The sequence below is a fragment of the Castor canadensis genome, chromosome 10, assembly GCF_047511655.1.
Source record: "Castor canadensis chromosome 10, mCasCan1.hap1v2, whole genome shotgun sequence".
In the NCBI taxonomy this organism is placed as follows: Eukaryota; Metazoa; Chordata; class Mammalia; order Rodentia; family Castoridae; genus Castor; species Castor canadensis.
Window position 1 is genome coordinate 116,776,607 of NC_133395.1, and position 23,496 is coordinate 116,800,102.

The following is a 23,496-nucleotide window of genomic DNA, read 5'->3' on the forward strand; positions in this document are numbered from 1 at the left end:
AGTCACTGAAAGATTCACCCTGCTAAGGGTGGAGAATGCTGTGACTGAATGCACTCACCACCTCTGAGAGTCCTGTTGAGGTAACAGTGTTAAGAGGCAGTGGGACCTATCAGAGGTGATTAGGTTGTTAGGAGGGATTAATGCCTTTCTCTGAAAGTGGGTTTGTTCCAGCAGGAGCTGGTTAGTGAGCTGGGTGTGGTGGTGCACACCTGTAATTTCAGCTCTGGGGAGGCTAAGGCAAGAGGTTGATGAATTCTGACACCAGCCTGGGCTACATAGTGAGACCCTGTCTCAAAAAAAGATTTAATTAATTTAAAAAACAGAAAACAACAACAAAAAAGAGGAGTGGATTGCTGGTAGAGTGGCTCAAGTGATAGAGCACCTGCCTTGCAAGTGTGAAGCCCCGAGTTCAAAACCCCCATACCACCAAAAAAAGGAGGTGTGGGCTATTATAAACGAAGGCACCAACTGTGTTTTGCCTTTTTCACACTTCTGCTTCCCTTTCCATTTACCTGATCTTGGACTTTCCAGCTTCCTGAACCATGACACAAAATAAGCCTCTTTGTAAATTACCCAGCCACTGGTATTTTGTTTTAGCAATAGAAAATGGGCTAAGCCAGGTGCCAGTGGCTCATGCCTGTAATCCTAGCTACTTGGGAGGCTGAGATCAGGAGGATCATGGTTCAAGACCAGTCTGGGCAAACAGTTAAAGAGACCCCCATCTCCAAAATAACCAGAGCAAAACGGGCTGGAGACATGGCTCAAGTAGTAGAGCACCTGGTTTGTGAGCACAAATCCTTGAGTTCAAACCCCAGGCCCACCAAAAAAAAGAAAAAAAAATGACTAAGAGAAGCATACAAAAATGAATGAATAAAATAGTTGGTGGTGTTGAAGGCTCAAAATTAATTAATGGGCCTCACCTTGATTTCACCTAGTTTTCTGGTCCTCTGAGCTGTCATTCTATACCTAGTGGCCACAAAACTGTCACGATTCTGAATTACCAGTAAAAATCTTAGGCTCAAACCACTTTGAACTCCACTGCCACCATTTGATCTGGGCCATTATGACTTCTCTGACTAGTGTTGGGGGTACTAACCAACCACGTCCCTTTACCCGAGTCTGGGGGGATTTGCAGGCCACCAGACTTTCAGTGATAAATAAGAGTCCTGAGCCACTCAGAATGAACTGGCCACTCTAATGTTGGAGCAGGGCAGCACGAGCAGAATGGGTAAGTGGGAGAGAAATAATCACAGCTAACATTAAGAATGTATTAACACTTAAAACAACTTCAAGGGGTAAGTACTATATTACCCCTGTAGTATTGTAGTATAAACTGGGGCCCAGGGAGAGTCAGCAAATTGTCAGAAGTGTCCAGTAAATGGCAGAATGAGGCCTACTAGAGAGCAAATCTGTGTTCACACCCATTGCTCTGTACTACCTGAAAGATTTCCTGGGTGGTAAAGTCCCCAAATGATAGTTGAAATCAATTCTCAGAAGCAGACTCCTTTGGAAGCAGGAGTCAGCGGAAGCTGTTTCCATGGAGACCCATTCATATCCAACCCTATGTTCCAATGTAGCCACAATGGTAGGGAGCGACCATCACTAAATCAAGGTGTATTTTCTTTTCTTTGTTTTTGTTTTGAGACATGGTCTTGCTACATAGCCCAGTCTGGCCCTGAACTCACCATCCTCCTGCCTCTGCCTCCTGAATGCTGGGATTATAGCTGTATACCACTATTCCCAGCAACATTTCTTAAGGAAGAGATCCTCAGTAATGAGTTCCTGAATGTCCCCCATGTACATTCCATCATTTGCAACTCCAGTGGAGTCTCTCTGGCAGCCTGCAAAGTGTGACTGTTGCACAAAGCTCTAGGAGGTGCTCAGGAGGGCTTGGTGATAGTGACATGGTGACAGCATGGATGTAGGCGACAATGTGCTTCTCCATCAGCCTCTGACTCTGTTATTCCACCTCAGAGGGTCAGCTCCTTCATTGTTCCATGGTGGAAGCAATAGAGATGGCAACAAGCAGACAACTGTATGAAAACCACAATGTGTGGGCCAGAGCAGACCATAGAGAAAAGTGCTAGCTGCCATTGGCCAGCTGGCCACCCGATATCTTTAGATGACAGCTGACATGAAGGAGCAGGCAGCGTGCCAGTCTGTTCTCCACAACTGCTTTCTATAGTGTGGCCTGCCGTCTCTCTGTTGCAATGTTCATCCCACTTCTATGTCTTTGGCCTGCTCCCAGCCACTTTGATACCAAGGGTCTCAAACATCTGGAGCTCTGTTTCTCTTTCTGTACAGCCACTGGTTGTTTTGCCAGCCCAGTCCCCATTAGTTCTGATTCAGGGCTCCAACCCCTTTATCTTGGTTCACTCTATGTCCCCTAGTCTCAGTCCATGCAAAAGTGAAGAAGAGACAGATTTCTTAAACACAACCTAAAAAGCAATAAACATAAAAGATAATCTGAATCCAGGCACTGGTGGTTTATGCCTGTAGTCCTAGTTACTTGGAAGGCTGAGATAGGGACAATCAAGATTTGAGTTTAGCCTGGGCAAATAGTTTGTGAGACCCCCATCTCCAAAATAACCAGAGCAGAATGGACTGGAGGTTTGCCTCAAGCAGTAGAGTGCCTGCTTTGCAAGTGCCAAGCTCTGAGTTCCAACCCTAATCCCACCAAAAAAAAAAAAAAAAAAGTAAAAGAAATTTGACTACATTAAGATGCATGTCTGTTTATCCAAATCCACAAAAGGACAGGAAAGGATGAGCCAAGAGAAGATAGTGCTGTGCATATAACTACAGACCATTAGGACACTTAGACAAATGTGAAATGGGATGAGTAGCGAGTTCCTAGACATGGAAACACAGATGGCAAATAACCCCATGGAAAATTGCTCTAGCTCATTAGTAACTGTGGACATGAGGACTGAGGTCAAAATTAGATCACATTTCACAAGCTCTCGGTTATTAAAAGCTCTGTCCAAGTGCTGGCACAGAGGCCACAAAGATCCTGAAGATAGTTATTCAGGAGACAGAGATCAGGAGGATCAAAGTTCAAAGCCAGCCCGGAAAACTAGTTCAAGAGACCCTATCTTGAAAACACCCAATAGGAGGAGCCAAGATGGCGACTAGAAGGAGGAAGCAGACAGCGTGAGCTCCATAAATCAACAATTTTGCTGAGCCGCTCGAGCCACCCTTGGCAGAAAAAACCACCAAGAAGAAGCAAAACTCCAACACCCCAACCCCCCAGCCTGCACAAAGGTTCTCCACGCTGCGCGTTACACTGAGAAACCAGGAGGGCGCCCACGCCGCCAGACTCCGGCTCCAAACCTGCTTGGGGGACGCAGACCAACAGGTGAGCAAATAAGCGGCACGCGGTACTCCCACAGCCACCCCTGGGATAAACCAGCAGAGCCCCCTGGACAGACTGACCCCCACCCTGCAAAAAAAAAAAACAAACAAAAAAACTGGATAATCAACAAAGAACTGAAAAGGACACGCAGCAGAGGGGGCGGGGTGCTCTGAGCTGTGGGAGAAGGGGGGAGGGGCAGCTCTGCGCACAAAGCCTGCAAAAGTAGCTGGCGGCTGATGAGGCCCTGCCTGAAATAGGGCAGATAGCCATTGACAAAGCTCCAAAGCTCATCTCCTGACCCAACCGCCTGGCGAGACTAAGACAGAGCTTCTGCTTAAACACCAACATCAGGACTTGATGCTGAAGGAGTAACACCAGAACTACTAAGACTGAAATTCTATTGTTCCTGAACCTGGACATTTATTTTTTTCTCTCCCTCTAAGTGTTTGTCTTGTTCACTGTTTGTTTGTCCACCATCTCTCCCTGTTGATTTCTTTGGCTCTCTGTTTTTTTTTTTAATCTTTCTTGGTTTCATTAGTTTTATTGTAAGTTAGCTAATACTAAATTGCACACAGACCAGGGATAGAAAAGCACCAAGTGGAAAGATGGGAAGACGAAAAAGGAATGGAAACCATTCTTCCCCCAAAAATAAATTAGTACAGGATTTAGAGGGAAATGAAGAAAATGGATACTCAGTTCCAAACTCCAACAAAACAAAGATAGACTATCCCAAGGAACCCAATGAAGCCCACAAGAACAACCTGAAAGAAGCAATCTTGCAAGAAATCAATGAGAACTTCATGGAGATGTTATTAGACAGGGTGAACCAAAACGTACAGGAGGCACTCAAGAAATTCCAAGACAAAAAAAATAAAGAATATGAGAAGACACAAAAAGAAATAAGTGAACTCATAGGAACCCTAACTAAATACCAGAGTGAGAGAGAGAACACCATAAATAGGGAGATAAATGAATTAAGGATGAAAATTGACAATATTAAAGAAGTGACCCATGATATGGAAAACCTAAGAAAAAAGAATGAAACAGAAATACAAAACACAATGGAAGGCCACTCCAGAGAAACCCAAAGCATGAAAGTATTTGATGTCCCCACTGCAGAGGAACTAATACAGAAACCTTAAAGCTACAGAAGACAACATGAGAAGGGGATCAGGAATCAGTATAAAGATCAGTTAGAGATGAATCAACTTGGGTTGTAACACATTTGTACATGGAAGCAATGCTAGGAATCTCTCTGTATAGCTGTCCTTAACTAGCAAAAATGTTTTGTCTTATTATGCTTATGTCTTCTCTTCAACAAAATTAGAGATAAGGGCAGAACAGATTCTGCCTGGAAGGGAGGGGGGTGGGGGAAGCGGGAGGGGGCAGAGGGTAAGGGGGAGAAATGCCCCAAACAATGTATGCACATGTTGTTGAATAAATGAATAAAAAAAAAGAAAATACCCAACACAAAAAAGGGTTGATGGAATAGTTCAAGTGGTAGAGTGCCTGCCTAACAAATGTCAGGCCTTGAGTTCAAGCCCCAGCATTGCAAAAAAGAAAGAAAGAACAAAAAAGATCCTAAAAGATAGTTTTCCTCTATTATCCTCTAAAAGTTTGAAGTTTTAAACCTTTAAGTTAAAGTCTTTAATCCGTCTCAAATTGGCTTTTTTTGGGTGGATGGGTGGGAGGATTATTATTGCCTGCTCTGGCCCTAGTGTTGTGGTTTTCATGCAATGAACAAATGCTTTAGTTTCGATGCGACTACTCAGTTGTCCTAGTGCATTTTGCCGAATTGTCCCTCCTTTCCCAGTGATCTGAAATATCATCTCTGTGATGAACCACGTCCCTGTGTGCGGGAATTTGTCTCCGTCTCTTCCGTAGTGTTTCTTTGATGTTTTTATCTATCAATACATGAGTGCCACGGTACCCTCATGACTTGCTTCTATTACTCCTCTTGATACTTTCTTTTTATTTCTCACGGGGAATGTTTTGGCTTTTCTTGGCTTGTTGCTCGTATGCTTTCATTTCCTTCCTTGAAAAGTTGTGTTCAAATTTTTATTGCAAGTGGCCTGTTTCTGATTTCAAAGGAAACATTCTAACTTTTCATCCCTCAGAATATTTGTGGCAGGTTTTTCATCTAGTTAAGGGAATTATTTTTCCGTCCTTGTTTGCTTTGAGTTATTACTATGATGGTTGTTGGGTTTTGTTTTGGTTTTTGGTGGGACTGGAGTTTGAACTCATCAATTTTGCTCTGGTTATTTTGGAGATGGGGGTTTTGAGAACTATTTACCTAGGCTGGCCTTGAACCACAATCCTCCTGATTTCAATCTCCCAAGTAGCTAGGATTATAGGCATGAGTCTCCAGAGAAGGTTGCTGAATTTTATATTAAAAAATAATAATTTTGCAACTATTGACATTATTTCATAGCCTCACCTCAAAGTTATAGCTGGACCAGGTTTAGTCTGCCAATATTGTTTATGAGTATGATAGACACTGTAGTTCCCAGAAAACCCTGCATTTCACATTTATTTGTTGCTCCTTGCCCCTACTCTTATTTGGACATACTTTCAGTCAATAGCACACTAGAAAACCTATTTTATCAAGGATAGAAGTGTTTTGAAAGGGTGCATCTGGCCTACCATATGCTGAGATGCAATTTGAATTTTAAAAGCTTTAAAAGCTTTTAAAAGGTGAGACTGTTAAACGTCACTATGGTGTTTTTTGCCGAATTCCAAATTATTGAAGCAATTTTGAATTCCAGTTTTTTTTCCCCCTGCTTTGTTTGACTTATAATTTGATGGAAGGCTGAGGGTATATCCCAGTAAGAGAGCATGTGCTTAATGTGCACAGGGGTCTGCATTCAATCCCCAGCACCAAAAATAAAATAAAATAAAATTTGATAAGAGGTCTGAACTTATGTTCACCTAATTTTTTTTTTTTAAATTTCAAGGACAGAGAACTGGAGCAGCCATTAGAAAATTGCTTCTTGCCTCCTGATATTGTCAGATTAAATAAAATTAGGTCACTATCCTCTAACCCCCTATGAATCCACCAAATGTGAGATTTAGCAATTTAGATTTTTTTTGGTACTGGGGTTTGAACTCAGGACCTCACACTTGCTAGGTAGGCATTCTACCACAGGAAGGGCTCCAGCCTCAGCTTTCTTTATCTTGCTCATAAACAGATCATAAGATACTTTGTCTGAAACCTACTCTAGTTAAGTTTCTATATCTAGACACAGTATCCTTCAACATTCCCAGATCTATTTCTGTTAACACCTGGGAGAGAGTGTTCTTTTGGTATGATTATTCAAAGTGACACCAAACCAGCACTTTTGTTTGAGTTTCATAGTCAGGTACTTTGCTAGACACTAACACCACACCTCTTAGTTTCTAGGGTCTTTCTCTGCTATTGGAAATGCGACCCTTTTTCATGAACATCTGCTAGCAAAATTTCTTGAAGATTACTAAATGGTTTCTGAGATCATATGTAAAGACCTTTTCGATACCCTGGGCTGTCATTTCTCTAGATTGGCAACTTGAACTAATTTAAATTGGTGAGTCTTCTTTCCCTAATTTTTTTCTGTACTGAGCTCAGTTTCTCTCTTCGGGATGTTCTAACCTGAACAAATGGAGACTCGTTCTTCATGATGAAAATGAAGTAAATTAGAAACTAGTCTTGTTTTTCCTCTGCCATCTGTCAACACCCCATATGCTCAGTTCCTTTTTTATTCATCTTCTTGATCCAAATCTGGTTTCAATTGACCTTTTTCTGTCTTTAATATTTGAGGCCAACCATTCTGGGGTTTAGTCTTCTTTGCTTCTTCTTAAAGGTCCAGGTTAATTTTCTGGAAATTTTCAGTCACTGTTCAAATTCCATTCAGGTGCTTGGAGAACCTGGGCTTATCAGAATGCTACCTGTGCAGTCCCTCAAAGTCCTCCCTGTCCTCATCCAGGACACTCCTTGGCCTAGGACTGAGCACAGTTGGCATTTTCAACAAATGAATCAATACAGTAAGAATTTCAAAATTAGGGCTTCCTTACTGCTTAGTCTTTCTTTCTGTGCTCATATACTACATTTTAACATGTCAACTTTTTTGGTTTGGTTTTTTGAGACAGAGTCTTGCTTTGCAGCCAAAGTTGACCTCAAACTTGTAATTTTCCTGCCTCCACCTCCCAAGTGCTAGGTTATAGGTATGCACCACCATGCCTGGCTTTGATATGCTGATTTGTGATATATTCTTCTTACTTAACCCTTGCATTGGTGTTCTTTTTTTCATGTTTACATTAGTCACTCTATGATTTAAACTGTTCTCCTTAAAGGACAGTCAGAATGTGTCTTCCACAGTTTGACTCCTATGCCTAAGTAGAAACTTGGCAAATATTTAATTCACAAATAAATAAATAAGCAATATTTTGAGTCAATTGGAAAGATGGTTTTGGCCTAAAAATATTAATGTATTTCATAGATTGCTGAATATAAGCTCTTTTAAGTTTAGATTTTCAAACCTCTTTCATATTTAATTCTATTACTTGTTATGGAAGCAAGTAGCTTAGTGACTAGAAAATAGACATACACAACTTCAGCAGTATTGCTGACTAGTTGTGTGACCTTTGGTAGGTAATTTAGCTTCTCTGAGCCTCAAAAAAATTTTTTTGGCTGTGCTAGAGCTTGAATGTAGAGCTTTGTGCTTTGAGGCGGGCACTCTACCATTTGAGCCACATCTCCAGCTCTTTTTACTCTCATTATTTTGGAATTAGGGCCTCACTTTTGGCCCAGGCCAGCCTGGACCTCAATCCAACCATTTTTAAGCTTCCCCCATCACTGGGATGACAAGCACCACCACACCCAGCTTTTTTTCCATTGAGATGGAGTCTTGAAAACTTTCTTGCCTGATCTGGCCTGAAAGCTCAATCCTCCCAATCTCAGCCTCCCTCATAGCTTGGGATGACAGGCACGCACCACTGGTGCCCAGTTTCTGAGCCTCAAAATTTTCCTCCTCTGCAAAGAGGAGAGAATAATAGTGTCCACCTCACAGAGCTGTTGGGGAGCTTCAAGGAAATGTCACATGAACACTAGGCGAGGCATTGGGAAGAGCTAATTACTGCTTGCCTGTTCTGAGGAAGCCATGGAGGTGGAGAAGGTGTTCACAGCCCTACAGAATCCAGAGTCACCTAAATGAATACGTAAGCCATCATGTGCTATCAACACAGTGCTCCTGGGATGGGTGATGGCACAATTTTGCCTGCATAGTCAGGGAAGGCACTATGAGGCATGATCTCTGAGTTGCAGATTGAGTACAGGGCTCCATGATTGGACTGGAGCTGCTGTGCAGATATACTTTGGGGCAAATGATTTCTGAACCTAAGGGTGCTGCCAGCTGGCATTTGAGTACACAGGGATCTTGTGTATTTCATTTTTCTCTTGCACATATTTCCAGGTGTGACATGGCCTCTGTGTGATTCCATCACAGTTTGTCTAGGATTCCCTGATTGAATAGTTTCTAATACACTCTAAACTCTTTCTAAGTCTAGAAGAAACTATTGAATAGCTTATAGTTTCTTCTTACAGATTCTTAAGTCTTAGAGGGCAAGAAGTATATCTCTGGTCACCCAGAGAGTACCCTAGCATGTGGTAGGTTCTCAGTAATGTTTGATGAATGAATGCATTTATTTTTTTGGCCGCCCTGGGGTTTGAACTCAGGGCTTTGTGCTTGCAAGACAGGTGCTCTTACTGCTTGACCCACTCCACCAGCAATGAATAAACATCTTTAACTGTTAGCTGCACCAGGTGCTGACTGTAAGATCTATCAGTTAATGCCTCTGCACTTCAGGGCCTCAGTTCTTTTTTTTTTTTTTTGTGTACTGGAGCTTGAATTCAGGGCCTTCACCTTGAACCACTCCACCAGCCCTCTTTGTGATGGGTATTTTCCATATAGAGTCTTGCAAACTATTTTGCCTGGGCTGGCTTCAAACTGAGAGCCTCCTGATCCCTCCCTCCTGAGTAGCTAGGATTCTAGGCGTGAACCACTGGAGCCCAGCTAGGGCCTCAGTTCTTAAAGCAGGTTGGTACATCTCCCAGTGTGGCTGTGAGGACTAAGTGATTTGATGCCCATGACTGCAGGTAACAAGTACACATTAAATAGTGGCCACTGGTTGGGCACTGGTGGCGCACACCTGGAATCCTAGCTACCTGGGAGGCTGAGATCTGGAGGACCATGGTTCAAGGCCAGCCTGGGGAAATACTTTAAGAGATCTTATCTCCAAAAAAATAACTAAGGCAGAAATGAACTGGAAGTACAGTTGAAGAGGTAGAGAGCCTGCTTTGCAAGCGAGAAGCCCTGAGTTCAAGTCCCAGTCCCACCAGAAAACCAAACCAAAACAAAAACACCAGTGGTCACTATGCATGTTTTAGCTCTGGCTGATGTGATGTGTTGCTGAGTCCAGGAGACACCTGCAGACTTGTGGCACAGAACAGAGCCTGGGGCATTCTGCTGTACTTGATGGTAGGGGAGAGGTTTCCAAACTCTTAGCTAACACTAAGCAAACCTACCATCCATAAGAGTTTCTAGTTGATGACTGAGGGTGCAGTGGAGAAGGGAGGGGCTCTTGAGACTTCTCCCTGGCTTCCCTCCTCCCCCTGACTCCTCAGTGACAGCGTCCAGGAGTGTCATTGACTAAGAGGCCTGGGGCTGAGTTTCTCATCTCCTGCCTCCTATAAAACTGAGGCTAATTAAGGCTTCTCTCTTGTCAATTGTCAGGAGAAAAAGAGGTACCCATAATGTAACTCAACCCTGGGGTTCAACTAGGTGTACAATAAAACTGTGAGGAGAAACCCCCTCTGGATAAAGAAACTTCAGGCCCATGGTGCCTGAGGGCTCACAGGCTGAGAGTGAAAAGAAAGGGCAAGCTATTCTTTTTTTTTTTTTTTTTTTAATTTCTTTTATTCATATGTGCATACCATGTTTGGGTCATTTCTCCCCCCTTCCTCCTGCCCCCTCTCGTATCCCCCACCCCCTCGCTACCAGGCAGAAACTATTTTGCCCTTATCTCTAATTTTGTTGAAGAAAGAGTATAAGCAGTAATAGGAAGGATCAATGGTTTTTGCTAGTTGAGATAAGGATAGCTACACAGGGAGTTTACTTGCATTCAAGCTATCCATTTTTAAGGTTTTTTTTTTTTTTTTTTCTTGTTTTTCATTTTTTCTTTTGTGGTGCTAGGGATCGAATCCAGGGCCTCATGCATGCTAGGCAAGTGCTCTATGACTGAGCTATTCCCCAACTCCATTTTTTTAAGGGTTTGAAGAGGGAAAATTTAAAACTTAAAAGACAATTATTTTCAGATACACCAGTAAAGTTTACAGATGGATTCCAGGTTGGGGACTTCCAGGAGGTCATGCACTGATTTCATTCCTTTATTCATTTATTTATTCACTCCTCATCACCTGTTTGATGATTGCTTCCAGGGCCCAAGATTGCAGAGCCAAGAAGTGGGTGGTGGGGACATAAGGGCAGCTTTTTTGCTGCCTCTGTGGGACGTTAGTGGGCAGCTAGCTTGAAAAAGTGCAAGTTTAGCAGTGAGAGGGCAGAGAGGTAGGACTCAGCAACACAGCCGTTGATGAGTAAATTGTCAGTGAAATGGTGGGAAGTTGTCCCTGAAGTGAGTCAGATGCAGCCCCTGGAGCCTGAGTGAGTAGCTGGCCAACAACTTGGAGGGGGGTGCTCCAGCTCAAGCCAGGAAGATTGTCCCAGACTCTATAAATTCCAGCAGCCCTGACAGTCAGGCTTTGCAGGCATGAGTGTTCACCAGTGGCCTCAGATACCCCTTTGTCCCACGTCTGGAACTTCTTGTTTAAGTCTCATTCTTAAAACCCAAGACCTGCCCAACTCAGCCAGGATCTGCCTGCCTGGAGGCTTGACAGGCATTGGCCTTTATGGTGGATTATTTATTTATTTATTTATTTATTTTGAGATAGGCTGGCCTTGAACTCTCAAATCCTCCCCCATAGCTGGGATTACAGGCATGTATCACCTCACACTGTCTAGTGATGGATTTAGGTGGCCCTGGTTCCACCAGTGTCTGCAGCAGGAGGTAAACAAGCAAACGGAGGACTCAGTGCTACAGGAGGAGCTGGGTGCTATGAGCCAGGGCCTCAGTCTCTCATTGCTACACAGTACACAGAGCTCTGTGCACAGTAGGTGCATGATTAAGTGAATAAATAAAGGCTTTGATGGAAGAAGCCTGCAGTGCAATGTGAGCCCCAAAGAGTAGGGAAGCTTTCTGGAGGATGTGACATCTAAATTGAGACATGGAAATTAGAAAGGAGCAAACTAGGCCACACCAAGGTTTACATGTTTCCTTGTCTCTAAAAGGAAGAAATGACCTGAGTGCTGGTTCTTCCAAGAAAGGAAGCCAGTGGCAGCGCTTGCTTCAGAGGATGATATGAAACAAATATGTAGTGTCGCTTTGCTTGTCTGGAACCCAGGACTGTCCCCGTCTTTCTCCCTGAGCTCTTTCAGCAGTGATCCTGCCTTGAGTCTTTCTGGTGGGTGCAACCTCCAGCACATCAGGCACACAGTAGGTGCTCAGAAAATGAATTCTGGCCTCGCCTTGAACAATCGCCGCTCCTGGGGGATGCAATAGCTTCTCCCCACGCCCCGCGTGGCTGTGCACTCATTTAGGGGCGGGCAGATACGGCGCTATCGTCTGCAGCACAGTAGGTGCTTGTTCCGCCCTTGGCTCTTGAGTGGATGGAGACAGGTTGCTGGGGTCGGGTTATGCTGTATACTAACTTTGCCTTCTGGGCTTAAAGCCTTGAACTGAGGACTCTGAGAAACGGGTAAACTTCCCCGGAGTCCCCAACACCGAGCTCGGCGGCCAGGGGGCAGCGCTGGGTGCAGGCTTTTCTGTCGGAAGACGAGAACCGGCGTGCTGCGCCTTTAAGGAATCGAGCTCAGCCGGCGCCGGGAGCAGCGAGCGCGCAGGTGCGAGCGCTGCGGCCGGGCCGAGCCGGGACTGCACACCGGTGCCGGGACCCGGCGGTAGGACCCAGGCGCCTGAGGTCTGTCAGGTGAGCAGGACGGGGAGGGGAAGGGGGTGCGCGCCTAGAAGAGGAATGGGGCGCCCCGGATGACCCCGTGACCTGCCCCCCACTTTCCGACTCCAGGCTGCCCCCGCTCCGGGTGCAGATGGGTTCGGGACCCGTACCTCCCTTTCTATTCCATATCCCCGCTCTGGCATCATTCCCCCTTCTGGTGCATGGAAGAGCTTGAGATTCCCTAACCCTGGTTCTCCTATTTCCTGGGGCCGGGCTGCCAGCCTCCTTAAGCCCAGGGATAGAGTGGGGGCCGATTAGGACCTGCACCTCCTTTCTATTCCGCCTCCCCCCGCGTCCGCACCAGCCCCGGTGCCCTGGATGGTTTTGATCCTGCACCCCTGTCGCCTCCACTTCCTGGAGAAAGGCTACAACTCGCCCTCTCAGACGACATCACATTCCAAGTCACTTCCCCCACACCGCCCCCGACGTCTGTACCCCCTCCCCAAGATCTCTCTCGGCCAACACCCCCTTCCCAAGCAGCTTTTCAGCAGCCCTTATATCCTAGCCTGGCTCATTCCTTCGCCCTTGCGCCGGGTTCGTGCGAAACCCTGAAAGTCAAGATGCTGCTCCAACCACTCTGACAGCCTGGTGCCTGCTGGCATCCCTTGCATCCATACGGCCCTGCACCGAGCCTACTCGGGCTTTCCAGTTTAGAGATGTGGATTGTGTAACGCCGTCTGCAGGGCAGAACACCTCCAAGATTTGCCCCCCAAGACGGCGGACGTGGGGCGGCCACATGAGCAGTGGGGCATGGTGGGAGAAGGAGGATGCCTGCTGGAGGATGCAGAGGCTCCACGTCCAGGGGATGTGTGTTGGGAATCTTTTCGATGTCCCAGGTGGTTAATGAGAGGGAAGAGAGGAGGGTCCTGCCCCAGCTAGGACCTGGAGGACAGCATGTGATTCACCTCCTCACCAGCTCAGAAATCCCTAATGGCTGGCTGCCACTGGCTGGGAATTAAAAATAGCTTATAATTAATACAGCTGACATAAAACAAGCAAGTACTGAGTGCTAGGCTCCTTAAAAAGATTACCTGCCTAATCCTCTCTAAAAGCCCCATGAGGTGGGAGTACCATTGGTAATGCCTGTGCTTAAGGGCAGGAACCTGAAGCTTCATGAAGTGGTTCCTTCTCAGTACACAGTGAGTCTGACCTCAGAGACCTCACTCTGAGTCATTTGACTTTTTTACCCAATTTTAACTAATTTTTTTTTTTTTTTTTGCCACACTGGGGATGAACCTGGGGCCTCAAGTGCTCTACCACTTGTGCTTTGTCCCCAGCCATTAATTAATAAATTCTTTTTTCACTAATAAATTCTTATCAACACTTATAGAAAATTAGAAGCAAATACTCTGTGTTCTGAGCACCAATTTGTTTTTCTAAAATTAGGCTTGGGGGCTGGAGGTGTAGCTCAGTAGTAAAGCACTTACCTACCATGCACAAGGCTCTGGGTTCAATCCCCAGCACCACAGATAAATAAAATGAGGTTCTCAGACCAGCAAGGAATCTTCAGTGCCTTCCTGGAGGAAACTGAGGCCCAGAGAGCAGAAGGAACTTGCTTGAGACCACATAGCTAGAACGTGGCAGGGCTATGATGCAAAAGGGGTCCTGGGATGGTTAATGGGGTACTTCTTGGGCTCCCTCTGCTGCTCTGACTCTTTAGCTGAGGCCCTTGCAGTCTACCCCTTCCCCTAGTCCTCCTGACTACCCTTCTTTCCCTCTCAGGAATCTCTGATTTCCAGTCTTACTGCCCTGCAGGGCGCCACTCAGCAGCCCTCTCCAGGAACACCCCGTGATTTCTCTTCCCTACCATCCCTCAACTGAGAGCTTTTCCTACCTCCCACCCCAGGATGGCATTTGGGAAGTTCTCTTGCATGCATCTGTCTTGTCCTCCTGGGTGTGCTTGTGCTAGCAGGACCAGAAGTGCTCCCCAAGGCTCCTTTTCCTTCCACCTGCTGATCAAGCCCCAGGACAAACACAGAGAGGGGACCATTGGGGGATGGAGTGATTTCTGAAGTTAGAACAGGCCCAGGGGTTCTAAAGCTCACAGCCCCAAATTCCCCTACTGAGTTGCGTCCTGACCCCATGGAGGATGGCTCAGCCTGGTAGCCGGCATTTGTGCTTTTGTTCCTAACACAAAGGAGCTCCACACACAAAATTGGATAGACTCCTTTCTACTAGGCAAGTCACCTAACCTCTCTGAGCCTCAGCTTCTGGTGGCAGTTATCTGCTTCAGAGGGCCGTAGCAAAACTTAAATAAAATATGGCACAAGACCAATGTGTGATAAACACTCAGCAAGTACCATCTATGGTGAAGAGCAGTGACAGCTATGAGCAGTGACAGCTGACTGTTATTTTGAATTATAGGAACTACATTAGATTACTAATAAATGGCTCACACCCTTTTGGTTGTGGGCAAGGGAGTTTGTGACAAGCAGAGTAAACAATTTTTGCCCCCAGAAGGGTCTATAAAGCTTTCACCAACTCTAAACCATCCTTTGCTTTTGCAGTAAGAAACAAAATTGGTCTTCTCTTTTCTTAAGCTTTTAAAATGTATGTGCTATGAGTTTTGTGAGGATCTGCACACTGAACCAAAAGTCAGTGTGGGAATGCAGTTTGTGTAATCAAAAGTTGTTATGAGTCTGTGGCCCTACCACCCTGAACGCGCCTGATCTCATCTGCTCTCGGACGCTAAGCAAGGTCAGGCCTCGAACTAGTTAGTTCTTGGATGGGAGAAGTCATTATGAGAAAAACTTGTTCTTAGAAATGGCCTTGATCTGCATTTTATTGTGTTGGTTTACAATAAACAACGTTTGTTGTTTCTTGGCCTGCAGATGACTTGGGAGAATGGGACTTTACCCATCTTCAAGAGGCTTTCTGACAGATGGCTTTATTGATTTAAGCAGTGCTGCCCCACAGAACTGGAGGCAAGAAGTTAGACTTGAAGATTATCTTTGAGTTTGGATGGAAGAAAAACAAAGATAAATGTTTTATCATAGAAGTCTGGCAATCAGCTGAGAGTGGAAATCAACTTCACTGTCACATTCTTTACCAAACTCATGGTTATTTTGGTGACTAGATCAATTGTTACAGTGATGAGTGTTCAAAAAATGGGGCAGGGCTGTCCTCCTCAAAGCTAGTATTTGGAATATTCCAGGCAGCAAGCTGAAATAGTTTTATTTTAAAGTTTCTCATTAGTGGAATAAATTAGGATCCTATTTGATAATTTAAAGATATTGAGCTTAGATATTTTTAGATATACATTTTTTTAAGGTTTACTGTTTTATGGAATTTAAGAGGCTGTAAAACTTTTATTTCTGTGACCCCGTAGGGTTAGAAATACTTTTTGGGTTTTCTAGTACTGTGACCACTAGCCACATGTGGCTATTTTAAAAATTAATTGAAATTAAATAAAACTCAGAGGCTGGCAGAGTGGCTCAAGTGCTATAGCACCTGCCTAGCAAGTGTGAGGCCCTGCCTTCAAACCCCCGTACCATTAAAAAAAAAAGCAAATTCAAAATTTCAAGCGCTCCATAGCCACTGTGGCCAGCAGTTGTTCTCCCATCCAAGTACTAACCAGGCCTGACCCTGCTTAGCTTCCGAGATCAGAGGAGATCGGGTGCATTCATGGTGATATGGCCGTAGACGGACCAGCAGCTGTTCTGTCAGACAGCAGATAGAAATGTTTCCCCATCATGGAAAGTTCTGTGGGACAGCACTGTTTAAATCAATAAGGCTAGACTGGAGGCATGGCTCAAGTGATAGAGCTCCTGTACTGCCCCTAGTACTGCCCCCAAAAAAGAAAGTCAATAAGGCCATGAGGAAGCCACTCAATGATGGGTTAAGGTCCGTCCTTTCTGGCAGGTCAGCTATAGACCAAGAAAGGGAGTGTGCAAAGGTTATTTATTGTAAGAAATGTGGCACTTCATAAATGCCTTTATACTCATTTTGGCTGAGTCACTACTGCTGTGTGTGTGTGTGTGTGTGTTCAAATGAAAGGTCCCAAGGCTGTGCTTCTCCATCCTAGCTGCAAGTTAGAACTGTTGAGGGACCTTTTAAATCAACACCCATGCCCAGGCTCTGCTCACACCAGCTGAATGTCATTTCTTGGGTAAGGCCCAGAAATCTGAACTTTTTTAAAAGCTCCCCAAGGGATTCAGGATTCTCAGGCAGGGTTGAAAACTGCCTTCAAGACTGTGAACTTCGACAAAAAAAATCCTTGCATACTGGAAGGCAGTGTTGTGGGGTAGATTTCATTGCTGAATACAGTATCCTCACTGACTTACTGCGGTGATGGGCAAGGGTGGAGTTGAGTGGGCTTACTTCTTCTGGAGGAATTCTCAGCCAGAGCAGCCTTGGCCCCCAGGAAACATTTGTCAGAATCTGGAGACATCTGTGGTTTGTCACAACCCGTAGATAGACTTAATAGGTAGAGGCTGGGGATCCTGCTTACCATTCTGTAATGCACTGGACAATCCCACAGCAAAGCAGTGGTCCCTGCTGTTGCTTAAGCCTTGGCTGAGAGACCAGATCTGGACATGATTTTCACAGCACAAAAGGCCTTTCTGGCCTTGGATGTAGTTGCCATGTCACAGAAGATCAAGGTATTCTCTCTGACCAGACTCTCAGGGTCCCTCTGAACCATATTCTAAGCTTTCCCATTTCAGAGCCCAGGTTGGGGCTCCTGAGATCAGGAGTGTGTTTGGGGTTGTTTAGGCTTCTGTGGTGCCTGCAACAGATTACTAATTGTGGGGAGCAGACAGCTGGGGAAGGTGTGGGCCCAGGTCCCTATCTGCTGCGGGTTGGGACTCTTGTCTCACTAAATAATTACTTGAAGTAACAGCAGTCTTTGCCAGAGGCAGTTTTCCAGAAAATGATGCTTTGGTTGGCTGTTGGCCTGAATGGCTTTGTGACAATCTCAGTGCAGACTTCCAACCCCAGGTGAGATGACATTTGGGGACTGAGTGATAAGCCAGCCTTTGAGAATAAAGACAGCTTCATAGACCCTGCCCACTAAAGTCAAGCAAACCAACGAGCCCTTGAGCAGGCAGGCCAGGGCAGGGAGTAGAGCTGTGGCAGGACCTCCTGGATGTTGGAAGGGCAGGCAGGACCTTCCCAGCTCTGCTCAGCATCTGCCAGTCATCACTTGGAACTGTTTGGTTGTATCATCTTCCCCAGTGATGTTCAAAGAGGTTAATATGAGGTTCAAAGAGGTTAAGTTCAAGGTCCTATGACCGGTCAGTGGCCCAGCAGAGTGTTGAAGTGCAAAACCCATCCCTCAGTTGAGCAGTGACAGCTGGGTAATGAGGTGCAAGTAGGCAAGACCTGTAGTTGAGCTGGAGCCCAGCAGGCAGAGGGAAAATTCTGGTTCCAAGGAGATGATCGTATGTGCCAATGCCCTGAAGTTGTGGAAGGGTCTGATGTGCCTGGGGATTGCAAATCAGCTTGGCAAAGAATAATGCTGGGGAGATAGTAATAGAAAGAAACCTTATCTGAGAGCTGGACAGGCACCAAACCCTAAGTGGCCTTGCAACTCATACTAGGGCCATTGTGAGCCACTGGAGAATTGGGACAGAGGAAGAGAAAGCTGTATAACTTTAGGCAGCTTGCTTAACCTGTGTGAGTCCCAACTGCCCATCTGGACTGGAGCCTCTAACCATATTGCTCTGAGGAGGAATGTGGATTGTGTGGTGGCCATAGGGACAGAGGGAAGGAATGGCGTGTGTTGACACTGGCTGGGCAGCCCTGTTGGTTCATGACTTCTTCATTGAAGGCTATACAATGACTGCAGGGATTTGTTTCTTCTCAGTCTGAGTAGTTGGTTGGATTTTGACTTTCCAGATTATTGTTTGGTGTTTACCAAATGCCAGCCAAGGGCAAGACATGGTGGGCACTAACTGCTATGACATGTGCAAAGATGTGGTCAGACTCATTTCTGAGGAACCAGAAGCCTCTTGGAGGACACAGCCAGTATGCTTACCACAGACACAAATCACGGATGCCATAAGAGGGACGTATTCATTCCAAAGCAGGGAGGAGAGGTGGAGGTTCCTGGGAGTGGGGGTGAGGTGAGGAAAGGCTGAGGGAGTTAACTCCATGCTCTGCCAGAAAGGAGGAGTTGCTAGAGGGTGTCTTGCAGTTGGAGAGTGAGTAGAGTAGAGAACAGGAAGCCCGTGCAGGTACAGTCACAAGAGGGCCATGTTAGTAGCATACCTGGTACCTGCTGTAGATGGGAAGCAGAAGTTCTCATACCAGGACAATAGTCATTAATGGACATATAATATTCATCCTTCCCCATATCCCTCCTTCTGTTTTCCATCCTGGTGGAAGCCAGGCCCATATCTTCTTCATCTGTTTCTCCCAGGTCATAGGGCATTTTAAATGTCAGATAAGGGAAAGTGAAATTGCAACTCTTGCAAAGAGAGGTAGGGTTTCATGAAATCAAAGCAAGTGATGTTGGAGAACTGCCTGAATGACAAGTCACAGCAAGACAGGGATCTAGCAATGGGAGACACATCAACAATTGATGAAGAGAAGGGATGAGCACCCCTTTGGAGGATGGAGAAATCAACAAAATCATAAGATATTTTTGAAAAAAAAAATCTTTTAATGATAACACCATCATAACCAAATGTTAACTGGAAGAACTTTTCATGCTATCAGATCATCTATTCTTTGCTCTAAGAATAACAGCTGGTCCTCTCCTTTTGGGGATGACAAGCCCCCTTAATCTCCCAGCTTTTATTTAGGAGAGCAGGTTTGGGCAACAGGAGAAAGTTCTTGGGTGCCCAGTTTCTATTTTAGGCCTCTGCCACAGAACACTCATATATACAGGACTATTTTAATTCTTTTTAGTCTTTTTAGTCAGGTGGAAAATAGTTACTTATGTGATGTTCTTTGTAGTACTTTGAGAGGGGATAAAAGCTTGTCGTGGGCTCCCCAAGGACCTGAAGACTTTAGGACCCTTGGAGATAAAGGGTCAAATAACTTTTAGTTTCTGTTTGAACCATCAGGAAACCATCTTGCATTTCCGTACCATTGTTTTGTTCACAGCTCACATCCTGACCTCAGAGTCTGGTGTTTTTCAGGTCCTGGGCCAGGTCAGGATATGTTGTATGGGTTTCATTGCCTTGCTTCTTGGCCAAAAAGAGTTTTTCAAAGCTGTGCCCCAGGATACACAGGCCTCCTGCCTTCCCACTGAAGGCAGGTTGTTCTACCTGCCTTTTCCCACATCTGGCTGTCACTTCTCCAGCATTGGGTATCAGGACTTTCTGGTTCTTTCTGATCCTCCACCCACAGCTCTTGCCCACAGCACTGCTTCAGTGGCAGAAGCAGGGAGGGGCTGTGTGCTAACTGGTTCTTGAACAAGAACTCCTAAGGGGAACCGGTTGCTTGTACTTAGTGAAGCAGGACAGTGAACTTTCTCATCAGTCCCTCTGACAGAACCACAAGGAGATAGGAATTTATGGCTCATGACCGTTGTGTGGAACATTCGTATTTACTTCTATCTGAGAATGCTGACTTTGAACCTAAGATCTAGAGTTCCTGGCAAGCAAATGTCATTAACCTCTGGACAGTCGCATAGGGAAGATTTCCCTCAGTTTTTGAATATCATCTTAGTAGGGAGTTGAGCCACCTGGTCACTGTGTACAGATGAAAGGATTTTCATCCTAACAGCATTTACATTTGTAGTTTTTCTCTCATTCTGAGCAACAGTGAAGGTTTGATTGCTGTCTCCAAGGGCCTTTTAAGCTAGTATAGCATCCAGGACTGGCCAATAGAACTTTTGGTTGTAATGACAACATTTGTGTTTTTACCACCCAGGGTGGTAGCAATAGGCTATATGTGGCTTATGCAACTGAAGGACTGAATTTTAAATTTTATTTAATTTTAATTAACTTTAATTTAAACAGCCACATGTGACTAGTGGCTACTGTGTTGGACAACGCAAGATTATTTTATTTGAGGAGTTTATATTGTATTTTTAATTAAATAGGAAAAAACAGGCAATGGTGGCAAATCAAAAGGCACAAAAGAATATCAGTGAGGAGCTGGCAGAATGGCTGAAGTAGTAGAGCGCTTGCCTTGCAAGGGTGAAACCCTGAGTTCAAACCCCAATACAACCAGAAAAAAAAAATTTTTCCCCCTGTCATCTGCCCTAGTCCCCCAGTTTTACAGAGCCAGACATTATTCTCGGGTTCTTATGTATCCATCCAGAACCATTTCAGTCATATATAAGTGTAACATATGTTTTCTCTGTCACTCTTTTTTAATGCAAGAGATGTTATTCTATTTATAGTTTCATAGTTCCTTGCTTTTTGTTGTTATTTTGACACAGGGTCTTGCAATATAGCTCAGGCTGGCCACGAATTCGCTATCCTCCTGTTTCAGCCTGCTGAGTATGGGATTATAGGCATGTACCACCATTCCTACCTTGGTTCCTGGCTTTTTCGGGTTAACATTGTACCTTGGAAATCACTATCCAAAGGTACAAATAGGACTGCCTCATTATTTTAATAGCTTTTATTTGTATTTATTTGTATTTGTATTTAATAGCTATATAGAATATTCTTTTGTAAAACTGTATCATTATTTATCATATCCACTGTAATTAGCCATGTATGTTATATCTAATCTTTTATTACAGTATAAATAATATTGTAATGACTAACCTTATACAAACATTTTTTTTTTACATATGTTCAGATATATGGTTAAAATTCTAGAAGAAGAAAGGAATATTGTTAAGTCAAGGTTAGGTGCATTTTATATTGACACGGATTTTTGCCATAGAGTCATTCATGGAGTTTGTTGATGGGAGTGTAAGTTGTTACATGATATGAGAGCTTCTAGTTCTACATAGCCTCAGCCACACAGTCTGTAATTAAACTTTTTGTTCTTTGCCAGTATGATAAATGAAGGCCACCGTCAACCTGTAGACTTAATTTGCCTGTCTCCTATTGTAAATGAGATACAGCCTCTTTTTATGTTCAAGAGTCATTTCTGTTTCCTTTCTAGCAAGTTACCTATTCAGATCATTCACTTATTTTTCTACTGGGTTTATTGTTCTTCTTGATTTCTAGGAACCTCCTATACATTAAGGAGATTAGACTTTTGCCTCTGATGACTATTGATGAATTTTAGTCTTATAATGGAATCTCTTTCCAAGTGGACATTTGAAAGCAATTTTATGTAGTTGGTTTGTTGTTCTTTTGTAATAGTAATAATATAAAAATTATTTTGTAATAATGATATTTTATTATGGCTTCTGGCTTTTATATCTTTCTTAGAAAGGCCTTCTCATGGAGATATTTTAAAATAGTTCTGGGGAGAGGGAAGATAAGAAAGAATAATAGATGAGATAAATTTGATCAAGTTAATTATATGAATATATGGAAGTATCAGAATGAAAATCCTTTGTAAAATTAATATATACCAATAAAAAAAGAGAAAAATAAATAAATAAAATAGGGTTCTTGAGATTTCTTCCAGATTTTTCATGGTTCTGTTTTCCATGTTTAATACTGATCTGTCTGAAATGGTTCTGGGTTCTGTAGCTTAGTTTTTCCTTGCCTGTCTCTTCATGATCCTGCTACATAGCCTTTGCCAGTTCCTTAGATCTGCTTCTGCCTTGTTTTTGAGCATGAGTCCTGTTGTGAGTGAGCTATGCCACATAGATGGACAAACTTTCTAAATGTCAGAATTTATTAAACAATGATAAATTCACAAGCCGTATCAATTTTATTGGCATTGATTCACCAAGTACTACTGATTTCACCTGATAACCATGGCAAATGAGTTCTTTTATTCCACTCTTGATTACTAATATTAACTCTCAAATCACACATTATACTTCACAATAATATATAGGTTACAGAATGGCCAAGACAGATTAAAGTGACAGTAGGGTTCAAAGAGGCTGAAGGTGAGAGCTGATACAGATGCAAAGAGAGTCACTGAAGGTAGTTAGATAAGGTATTAACATAATGAACCCAGTCACTGAGCGCCATTAAGACTCAGTGGTGTCTCCCGATGAAGCTCTGGAGAAAGAGCATGTGTTGTGGGGGGTGGTGAGGGGTTGGAGCTCATTGTCTGTCAATCCAGTATGTGTGCACAACACCAGATGGTCTGAAGATGAGTTGGTGTATACCACCAGACACCAGTGCAGCTCCTTCATTTGATATGATGCAGGTGGGGGGCTACAACATTTGTTGGCCTGGTTGTTTTGGAGAAAAGAGAAGGATAAAGAGGTCTCTCAGCTTCTCAGTTTCCATGTACCTTACAGGGACTTGAGATCCACAACAAAACACATTTTGAGTGGTCTCACAAAAAGAAGAGTCTCACAGGTGGAAGTTTTAGCAAGGATTTATTTTAGTGTAATAGGATAAAGTAGGAAGAAATTAGAAAGGAAAGAGAAATATCTTCTGTTTCACATGCAGGAGATGGAAATGAAGAAGGCTCAAAATGGTGGCTCTCGTCTGGAGTAGATAGATAAATAGATAGATAGATAGCTGGGGGATTTCATGTTAAAGTGTCATCTAGACACCTGGTCATGTCACCTAGCAGCCCCTAATCATTTTTGTTGTGTCCAAGCTTTGAGATGATGGGTTTGGGATGGTTTTATTACCCAAAACATGGCTAAGATAGGCCTTGTTATTGTTCAAAAGCACAAGTGTTCTAGGCTTACCCAAAACACAAGGGCCATGTGGATAATTTTAGGACATGCTTTGCCAGACATGCCCTTTAATTTTCTGTATAGAGTTTGCAACTTTTTAACATTTAAAAGGAAAAGGGAGGATGATGGGAGGAGAACTTGCTGCTCTGAATTTTTTGTTTTAGGTTTTCTCCTGGTTCAGTTTTAACTTTTGATTCTGATCTTTTAAATCTTTTTATTATTTTTACTTTCCCTGTCATTTCCTCTATCTGTCTTGCCTCTCATAGTGTGTTTGGTAAGTTCATAGATCTTTTTTTTTTTTTCTTGATATGCAGTTGATACGCCCATGTATCCTTGTGTTCCTGATTTAATTTGATAATTCGTAGTTGATAA

At 43.9% G+C, this 23,496-nt stretch overlaps 1 protein-coding gene across 3 annotated transcripts in view; it reads left to right on the plus strand.

Moving 5' to 3' along the window:
* Positions 1-3,019: 3,019 nt before the first annotated feature.
* Abhd6 (abhydrolase domain containing 6, acylglycerol lipase) overlaps positions 3,020-23,496 on the plus strand; it is a 57,482-nt gene continuing 37,005 nt past the window's right edge. The window contains exon 1 of one of the 3 annotated variants that reach the window (XM_074044047.1): positions 3,020-3,355. The gene's annotated coding sequence lies outside the window, so the exon portion shown is untranslated. Of the gene's footprint in view, positions 3,356-12,067; positions 12,426-23,496 lie in introns of those variants that run through there. The other 2 variants (XM_020180752.2, XM_020180751.2) reach the window with 2 other exon arrangements.